General features: G+C 30.6%; 2 protein-coding genes across 6 annotated transcripts in view; one reads left to right on the top strand and one right to left on the bottom strand.

Moving 5' to 3' along the window:
- Window positions 1–10,587, top strand: part of LOC142345782 (ADP-ribosylation factor-related protein 1-like) — a 247,986-nt gene that overhangs the window by 176,603 nt on the left and 60,796 nt on the right. The window lies entirely within an intron of this gene.
- Window positions 1–10,587, bottom strand: part of LOC142345781 (calmodulin-like) — a 62,832-nt gene that overhangs the window by 51,371 nt on the left and 874 nt on the right. The gene's annotated exons all lie outside the window — the stretch shown is intronic.

The following is a 10,587-nucleotide window of genomic DNA, read 5'->3' as shown; positions in this document are numbered from 1 at the left end:
AGGTCTTTCATTATGAAAAAAATAACGACATAAAGTCATTTAATAGAAAATTTATTGATTTTTTGTGGGTTAAAATATGGTAACAATTCGAAGAAGAATAGTCTAATGGAAGTTTTTATTGTTCAAAAACCTTTCGAGAAAATTGTTTCTAGAAGAATTTAGTTTAGAAATATTGGGATTATAATCGGTAACAAGAAAATTTATGTTTTTCGCAGTCAAAATTTTGTTCATCAAAAGCGAAAACGTTGTTAGCAGAGTTCGCTTCCAATAATGGGTCAGAACAAGCATACAGGAATCAGCAAACAGGGAGAAATGTAATTTTTGATATCTTTTTTTAGTCACTGCCTAACCACAAGTCAGATTTTTAATTGTATAATTTTACGGAAATATGTTGAAAATGATCATTTTCTACATTTATTTGTTTTTCTTTGAAATTTCAGTATAAAAATGAAAATTTTCGAGGCAAAGACACCAGTTTTTTGGAGCCTCGAAACGCAGAAGATCTGCATCTTGAGATTGAAGACAAATGCATAGCCAAATAGGTGCCATTTCTAGATTAAAACTATTCTGCGGTTTGTTCGAAACTGTTTTCAAAACTTTCGCGCCTAAATCAATTGGGGGCGTGGAACAACTGACACAAAAACACACGGACATCCTTTACATTATTCTAAATTCTGAATTGTTAATAATTGTACGGAAGTAGTCAATATTTCAGCTTAAATCGCATAAAAAATCAGAAACACTAATAACCTCTAATAGAAAATAGCATTTAATGAATGTACACGGAAAATATCTGAGAATCTTCCTGACTGACAGCAAAAAAGAAATTGAATATAAACAAATTTCAAAAGAGTTTAAACAAAATTTTTCTAAACCCGAAATAACACAGATTTTGTAACAGATTTAAAGAAAGTAGTTGACGTAATAGGTAATTATTTTCCTGCAGTTTAGGTATTACGAAGGGGTGGTAAAAAGTGATGAGAAAAAAATAGTGCCATGTAATTGAGAAGCTAAGCAGCAGAGCATGATGTACTCAATTTTTTCAAACAGTGCTTTTCATAATCATTAACCTTGTTATTGAAAGATATTCACAGTTTTTAATAAAGGAAAACTTCATAAAATATTGTTTGTCCAAAAAATTTTTTCAACGACAAACTACAAAAGGTGATCCACCTAAATCAGTATATTGCAGTCCAACTTTAGTGACACTAACTCTTTTCATGACACCAACTTACCTAGCCACAGCTAATTATTGACTTTGAAAAACTCTTATTTTTTCAGCAGTTTTTAATTTGAGGATGATACATACCAAAACAGATCTTTTCGTTTCTCAAGCCAAATCAGATAACAAGCTTTTAAAAAACAAGCTGTTTTTGACAGCCGATATCTATATAAGACGGGAGGGGCGACAACCGCAACAAATACAAACGGATGTTCAAAACATCAATCCTCTTAATAAATATTGAAATGTTTATAATTGTATGACAGCAGTCAATAATTCAACTTTAAAAGCATACAAAATAATCTGAAGGTCTAATAATCGACAATAGGAGAAAACACTTAATGAAGATACAAAAAGAAAACCCTGATAATCTTGCTGATTGATAGCAAAATTAAATATGTTTAAAAACAAAACTCAAAATAGATGAAAAAAAACTTTTTCTGAATCCAAAAAAATACCGTTGTTGTAAAAGATAAAAACAAGCTGCTAACTTAACAAGTAATTTTTTTCAGCAGACTAGGCAATTAAAAAGGGGCGGTAAAAATTTAAAAAGAAAAATATTGCGATTTAACTGAGACGCTTAGGACATAAAAAAGTATGGAGTTTTGAATTTTTTCCAGCAGTTTTTTTTCAGATGAGGTAACTTAATTACAGGAAGATGTTTACAGTTTGAGAATATCAAACTTTTTATCAAATAACTTTTTTCCGAGGAACATTTTCAACTTCAAATTACAAAGAAGTGATCCACTTAATCAGTAAACTGCAATCCAAATTCAGTGACGCTAACTCTTGCCAATTCAATTGAAAGGCTCATACATAAAAAAGCTAGAGTTTGTAGAAAAACGAAACAACCTTAAAAAATTGAATCCTTATTTCTCAAAATTAAATCGGTAACTTGTCCTTTCGTTAACAAAATGGCTAAAAATAAATTAGTGGAATCTAATGAAACCTTTAACAATTTATTTTAGATAAGGTAAAAACGTTCAACTAAGAGTCTCACGAATCTGTTCTTTTCAAAAAAGTTTTAAGAGTGGAATTGGTAGAGATCAAAAGTTAGATTACAATGATTTCTATCGAAGAGGAAGCAAAAATTTGAATTGTGAAGACTATACGCAGGCTGGGTGATAACTAAACATAGGGTTCCTCAAGGAGCCGCATTTTTTGACATTTACTTAAGATATTTAAAAACAGTTATTTTTAACAGTTTTTTAATAAGCAGATGACATATATCAAATCTGATCTTTTCTTTTCTCATGACAAACCAGATAGAGAGCCAATTGTTTTTGACAGCCGAAATCTTTATGAAGCAGACTATCCCGGCAAACACACTCAGACGCAGATAAATCTAATTCATTCCCCCGCAAAGATCAATGCCATATTAAAGAAGTTCAATCAAACGGAAATCTAATAAACCCAAATGTCAGGTAATGTTATCTGGGCTTAATGACAGAAATTGAATTGATAAATTCTTGGTTCATTTTTTTGCCGATGGTTGTCAGTGTTTTTTTACTTCAGATAATAAATAGACAATCAGATTGGGTTCTCCTATATGAGTAAAAATTTTCACAGAGTAAAGGATATACTATCGAGATTTCATAAAAAACTGTTCATTTTCAATTGTTCAAATTTAATTAAGAAAAATGAAAAAGGCTTTTAAATGTCTGAGAAAACTTCTTACAAAAACTTGGGAAAAACGAGATGAGAGAAAATTCCCAAACTTTCCAGTTTCAAGCGAACAATATGTGTCAATCTAAATTCAGTGACCAATAAGGAATCAAAAATTTGTTGAGAAAGTAGAACAAATCACCACATGGAACGAAAAACAAAAAAAATTATTTGAAGGAGAAACTAAATTGCCAAATAATCAATTTATATGAACGTGTTCCCTTAGACAAACAACTACAAGGTTTTAGAATTTTCTTCTTGTACTATAAGGAGCAAACTATATTTATATATATATATATATATATATATATATATATATATATATATATTGATATCATATTCATTGATTGTCCAAATGTTTGGGTGAGGTTCTTTCTTATTTGAGTGATGAAACATTGTTTCGTTCATCCGTTGAATACGTTAATGCAGATAACAAGAGATAAAACGAACCAAAAATACTAGCAAAAAGTTATTTGCATCAGAATTTGTTTTGAAAACAAAATATATACAATTGCCTTCATAAGGTGTTATGTTTTTCTCCAAAACTTTCGGTCGCCTTTCAAATCAACGAAACGAAGCCTATCTATAATTTGCAAAAATACGAATCCAATTGCATGCAAAAATAGCTCGAAATAATAACTTAAACTTCATGTGTAGATTTGCACGAAATTAACGTTTGAATGTGTTGAACCGTGTAAATAGCAAGTGAGAGTAAATAATAGATTTGGAACTTTGATGTCAACAACACATGTTGGTGAAAATTGGATATCCATTGTTGTTTCGGACACTTACGATGCGGCCAGACATGCGTGAAATGGTGCAAATGGAAAATGGATTGCACAGATAAACAATTAAAAACAGCAGGACGAGTCCTGAAATACAACTCCAGAATTTGGAGAATCAAGGATATGACCATCATAGTGAAATCAAAAGATAGATTGAAATCCAATAACCAATATTAGAGTGAATTTAACATGAAAATTTAACATGAAAATTTAACAGTAAGTTCACAAAAAATGACTTGAAACCCAATTTGAACTTCTTAATATTTTTTTAAAGTGGACAACCTACTTTCTCTTCTGACCTAAGGAGAGCTCATGTTGTTCTACTCTACAAAACAGAAGACCCCGAGGACCCTCGTAGCTATCGCTCAATATCATTTACTGCCAGCTTTTCCAGAGTCTTTGAATCAGTTTTAAGAAAACAAATTGTTCAAAATTTTGGAATCATAACTTATTGAGTAAATACCAATATGATATTAGAAAAAAAAAGTATTCTACAAACGATTGATTGGTTTACGCGGAATAACTAGCATTATTGAAAAATATTATAGGTAATTTGTTTTGAAACAAACTTCGAGAACTTTTTTCAGCAGTTTCATTGTTCCGACCGTTCTTGAGGGGGACAGAAACTATATACTGAAATGGGTTTTTTTGTTCAGACAATTTTGGCCGATCGAGAAACATCGTAGAGAGTTGTGAGTGTTATCATTAGAAAACTCGTCCAGCGTAGAATATGGAATTAAAAAGATTTTTCTGACTTTCGTTTTTTACAGTTTTCGAGTTATCGTGGTTTAAACTTCTCAGAAAAATAGATTGAATTCCGCTGTTTTTGTTCACATTTTCCTGAATTTTTGCCTAAAATTTCGTCAATTTTGCAAAAATTTGTAATTTTTCATTCAAAAAGTGCGGTTGATTTTATTTTTAAAGACAAAAAATATATTTTTGACTTTTTTATAATTTTATTTATCTTTTTGTCAAAAATTCAGGCTAAATATATCAAAATTCAGACATTTTGATCAAAGCAGAGCGAAATAAGCTTCTTTAGTCCACTTTGATTAAATTTGCCAGAAGTAAACACCCAAACACTACTAACACAATCTCTGTAGACTCAAAAGGGGGCTATTTCCACTTCAACTGTTGAAAGTGCTCTGTAATTAAAACTTTGCAGTTTTTTTTTAACTTTACTGGTTGATCATAAAAAAGGCAGCAATTTCTTAATTTTTTAACAAACAGATTAATTATATCTCTAACATTCGAGAAAACAAGTGTTCATAATGGACGAACAGCATAAGCAGGGCTAAGTTTGGACCAATCTTGGACTGTTACAATCCAAAACAAATTCGGATTGAAATCAGTCGGTCTTTTTTATATTAAATTTGTCGAACTTTTTGTATTAATTAAAGAACAGAACATTTCAAATAAAAGCTCAGAAGTGATAGGTCCAATTGGTTTCCTTTGCAGCTCCTAATTAATGCATCTAATTTTTTAATTTGAAAGCCAAAGGTTGTTTTGAATTTTGAAAATAATTGATTTTTTAAATAAACATTTGCTTATTGAAGTTTGCCTCTATTTTTTATTAATAATTTGGTCAACTTTTAGCTTAGTCTCAGCAAAGAAGTAAGGCTTATCTTTTCTACTGCTTTAAAATGTAACATCTATACCGGTTTTACGTCTTAAGTTATGGTTTTCTGGTTTTGATAGTACTAGATTTCCTTTTTTAAAAAAATTTTTACGTATTTGCCCATTTTTCACGTTTTCTAGTTTTGCCACAATACCACGTTATTGACAGTTGACATATCAAAGTATTGGAGTTCAAAATAAGACAAACTTTTTGATATTAAAATCTATAAAGACATAGATTATCGTTTGAATGGCTTCGACACTACTTTCTCGAAGAATTTAATTTAATTTTTTAAATTTTCTGTTTAGCTGTCGTTTTTATATTATCTTTTGTACCTTTTATTGTCTATTTGTTACCAAGTTTCGTTAATTACAAGTCAAATATGACACTTTTGGTGTCATGAAAAAGTGTGAGAGAGGATTGGTTTCAAAAAATCTAATGTTTTTAGAGAATTCGTTAAGACTTTTCTGGCTTCGACGTGTGTATTTCCCAACAGAAATAAACTAATTTTTGATTCTTTTCAAAATTGACAATCTTATTGTAACCGTAAGACATATTCTCGATAATGTCAGTTCTCAAGGGCGTCCTTTGGACAAAAAAAAACTATTTAATTTTTTCACTTTGTAATTGATGGCTTTCATGACTTTGGAATTACTTTTTTTTCGAAAAAAAACAAAGTTTCAATTAATTTTGCTTTTTTTTTCTTTTTTGTCTGCTTTTTACCTGGTCTCATTAATGAGAAGTCACATACTACATTATCGGTGTTCGACGAAGGTGCTATCAAACATATTTTCAGGGCCAAAATATGGCTTTACGGCTTTGAAAGTTTTATTCGATCTTTTGTTTGTTGTCTATTTGTCGTTCCGTTTGTTACCGCATAAAGATTTGAATACCGACAAGTCTTAATGCCCTCTGTGAAAGCATTGGCAATCGTAAACCTGTGGGATATTTTAGTTGATTTCTAATGGTTTTCTTTACTTCGAAATTAGTTGTTTTTATTTAAAAAATAAGCTAATTTTGATGTAATTAATGTTTGTTGTTGTTTTTTGATTTTGCTGTTCTTCTTGACTCACTTTCTTGATATTAGCATATCTCATCAATCTAATGCTCGTTTTTTCTCCAATGAGCTGCTGAATTTTGCAGTTGGTTGCAGACAATGTAAAATTAGAGATGAAAAAAATGAACTGACTTTTTGAAATTGGCGGTAGCCATACAATCAGTTACTTAAAAAGATTCAAATCAAAAGATACTTATTCAGAAAAATTCAACATGATTTTGAGCAAGGTAAAAAAAGAACAGTTCCATGAACAATAGATATTGCACAAACACCTGAAACGTATGCAATGTATCCGCGTCATTCATTTTAATTACACGCCGAAGCAAAGAATGGGTCCTAAAATTACCAATTTACAACATTGTGAGTCAATTCAAAAATGTGTCAAAGTCTGACAAAATAAAATTTTTTCAAACAAAAATCAAAATTCAAAAAATTGGGATTTCGTTATTTGCAATAAACCTATTGTGGTTTCTACAGGTTTAAATCAACCTCGACGGAAAAAAACCGCACTAAAATTAGATGTAAGAAAACCCCAAGGGAAAGAAAGCCCGCGAAAAAAAAATCCCATGGAAAGAAACCCTGGCATGACTGTCAAAAAGATGTAGCGTCAATCAAATTGAATTAAGTGAATTATATTATAACACAATTACAAAGATCAAAAGCAAAAGAGTGAACAATTTCTCTCAAAATGACATATTTGAAGCAAAAGACGGGGAGAAGGTTTATTGCCTAGACCCTGTTTCTACTTTGAGCCAAAAATTCTAAATGTTGGATTGAAAATTGAAATTTGATCTGAAAAAGTATCAACTTGATCTTGTTCTTCTTAACACTTATCCATTGGGAATTGCGCATAGTAAGTAAATATTATCTAAAAAACTTACTTGGTTGACCTAATAAATACCGCCTTGGTGTACGTTACTGTGTCCAGCAATGGTGGACAATATTTCTGAACAAGCAGGCTCGCTATTGTGCGTTTGCACATTATGTTCTGACCCGAGCTCAATTAGATTTTTGCCTTAATTGTCAACCAAAAGGAGAGATAACAAAGAAAGATGTCTGAGTTTAAAAAATTGTTACAAAACCTAACTACTAATTGAATTATATTACCAGACCTCATTACAGCGCTTACGAGATCTGTAATTATAAAAACTAAGAAAAAAATAAACAACAAAATAAGCAAAGAAAAGAATTTCACGGCGACAATACCTAAATTTAAAAGCACCTAGTGACAACGTCAAATTTTAATCTGGTAAAAACTTAACTACACAATTTTAAATTTTACCAATTATACAGCTTATGGAAATTTTCCTTAATGAAACCAGGTAACAAACCCACAAAAGAAGAAATGATAAGACGAATTTCAAAAATCAATCAACATTTTGTAAGCCAAATAATCTCAAAAGTCTTAACAGACATTAGTTTTTAACGAAAAAATTCTTGATAAATTTACTAAAATGTCTTTATAAAACCAAAACGGCTTGTCTTCGGATAGACTAAGCCGTACGAACAGACTAAAGATGCGAAAAACTCAAGAGAGATTAAAGATTTGGAGATAAGGAGACTAAAGATGTGAATTATTAATGAAGTTGATTTAGGCCAAAGTTGAAAGTCATTTGGATTTGTTAATACTCGAATGTGCTATAAGAAGAGAAAAAAGCACAATTAAAGCACTCACAAAAAAAATTAGGAAAATGCGTTTTGCCCAACAAACAAAACATCAGTTACGACATAATATCAGTAGACATGTTTTTTTTGAAACACAGGGAATTGGATCGGACATCTCAATGATGAGAATAAGTTACAAGTTGACGAACAACATAAACTAAAAAGTTTAGAAATCTTTGAAAATGTCTATCAAAAACTTTAGGACTATTCAATTTAAACAGACTGCTTTGGTTAACATTGCTCAATTAACCCTCCATTACAAGATTATGCGACAGTTCAGCAATTTATGGCTACCTAAGGTAAAAAAGGCAAAAAATGCAAAGTAAAAAAAAGTTGAGCAAGAAAAATGTCGATAACAATAAAAAACGAACTTCTCAGTAAAAAACTCCTCTTTTTTGCTAGTTTTTTTAACAACAACAAGATTTTTTTTATATAACATGACTTAACAAAATCAACAGTTATGAACAACTACAAAAAACGAGGAAATTTTTGAGAAAACCCCGAGTATAAACGCCATCAAATTCAAGAGCTTTGAACGGAAGCCAAAAAGGTCCGTAAAATATGGCCCATTGAGACGACAAATATGTCTGTCATTCATAGGTATTCATTAACTCATTTCAATAAAAGGTTGACTATAAGAACAACAAATAAAGTAGAAAACTCAGTAGAAAAATGCTAGAAGAAAATGTCGGAGCCTTTTAAACGATAACCTTTTAACAGAAAACTTTGTTTGTGATCCACTAAAGGTCTTCTCTAAGCTAAAGGGAGCTATCAATAATAGGATTATATGAAAAGATTTCAACAGGAACCAAATATACGTGAAGATCCAAAAATTTTATTTTTTTTTGAAATCTTGTGGCATCGAATTCATAGAACCAATAATTATAAGATGAAACCGCTAACCATATAAATTATTGTTGCAGAAAATAGTAAGGGTGTCCTGTCTCTACAGAGACTGAATCACAGCTCTTAAAAAAATAAACATAATATTAAAATCGGTTAATGTTCAAAAAAAATTTTTGAAAAATTATTTTATAAGTCTCAACAGACATTAAATTTATTAGCTTTCAACGGAAGTCAATGAATACGCTCAGTTATGCGTCAATGGGAAGAAAGGGTTTTTTTAATACATAGGCAATCTATAAGACGTCACAATAAGACTATTGACTTGGAATACAACATTAAATACAGGCATAAACCAAAAATTTAGTGGAAAATTGCGAGAAGAAAGTGTCGAAGCTATTTAAACCGTAACTTTTCATGTGAAAACTTTATTTCAATCCATTTAACGTCTTCTCTAAACCAGTTGGAGCTATCAATATAAGGAAAATGTGATAGGGTTTACACGGGAACCAAAAAAACAAAAATATTCAAAAAAATTTTCTGAAATCTTGTGGCACCGAATTTATAAAACCAATAATTAGAAGATAAAACAGCTAAAATGATTAATTTTGGTTGAAGAAGAAAAGAAGGGGCCCTGACTTTACTGATACGGACTTACAGCTCACAAAAAATTTAAGATCGGCAATTGTTCAAAACGTCAAATTTTTGAACAATTGCCGTTTAATATCGGCAATTGTTAAAAAAAAATATGTTTAAGATCGGCAATTTTTCAAAGAATTTCACAAAAAAAGGGGTTAAGATCGGCAATTGTTCAAAAAAAATTTTTTATAAAAAAATTGTCCAAAAAAACCATAGGACTCCAAAAAACAGTAAAACGTCAGAAAGAATATCAAATTTTCATTAAAAATTACAAAAACTTGGAGTCAAAACCAAAAAAACATGAGCGATTCCTAGGAAGCAAATCTTTTGTTCTCTCTACTTCATTTGACTGTAAATGAGATTTGTCATTAACGGAGCCTGCCTCGATATGAAAAGTGATTGGTCTCTAGGTGACGTAAAAAGAAACAAAAGGAGTTAAAGTTTTAAAAAAAAACAGCTCGCAAAGAGAATTCGATTTTTTGTAGTAAACTTTCCTTTGAGACCATAACTAGTCTTTTTATTGCTTTTTGTCTATTAGGACCACCAAATTGATTCATTTGTGGCTTGAAATGCAATTTTGAATTTATATTTTAATAAAAAATTGATAATTTGAAGAAAAATTACACTAAAAGTGATCAAAATCATGCCAAATATGCGGTGTTCACACAAAATCCAATCCTCGATAACTCCTCAAAAAGTAAGAAATTAAAATAAATCTTTTTAATTTCGAATTCTACGCTGGCGAGCTTTTAATGATACCACTCACAATTCTCTACGATGAATATATCGATCGGTCAAAATTGTCTGAACAAAAAGAACCCATTTGAGTATATAGTTCCTCCCCCACAAGTGGGGTCGGAACAATTAGGTCTTGCTTGAGAGAGCCTTGAGAAACTTGATTACATCAAGTCACTTGAACTTAGTGAAAACTTTCTTTGAGTGAGAAGGTTTAGCATCTGGTAGAATTTAGGATAGGTCAATAAGAATAACTGGTGACGCCTGAACAAAATTAGAAATGTAATTGGTTTTTTCTTTCGCCATTTTTTATCGACATAACAGTAAAAATCACTGATTAATTTCTTCTTTTGTTTTA

The sequence above is a fragment of the Convolutriloba macropyga genome, chromosome 9, assembly GCF_964194025.1.
Source record: "Convolutriloba macropyga chromosome 9, txConMacr16.3, whole genome shotgun sequence".
Classification (NCBI taxonomy): domain Eukaryota; kingdom Metazoa; phylum Xenacoelomorpha; order Acoela; family Convolutidae; genus Convolutriloba; species Convolutriloba macropyga.
The sequence above is the reverse complement of the archived record's forward strand: the minus strand, read 5'-3'. Positions and strand labels throughout refer to the sequence as shown.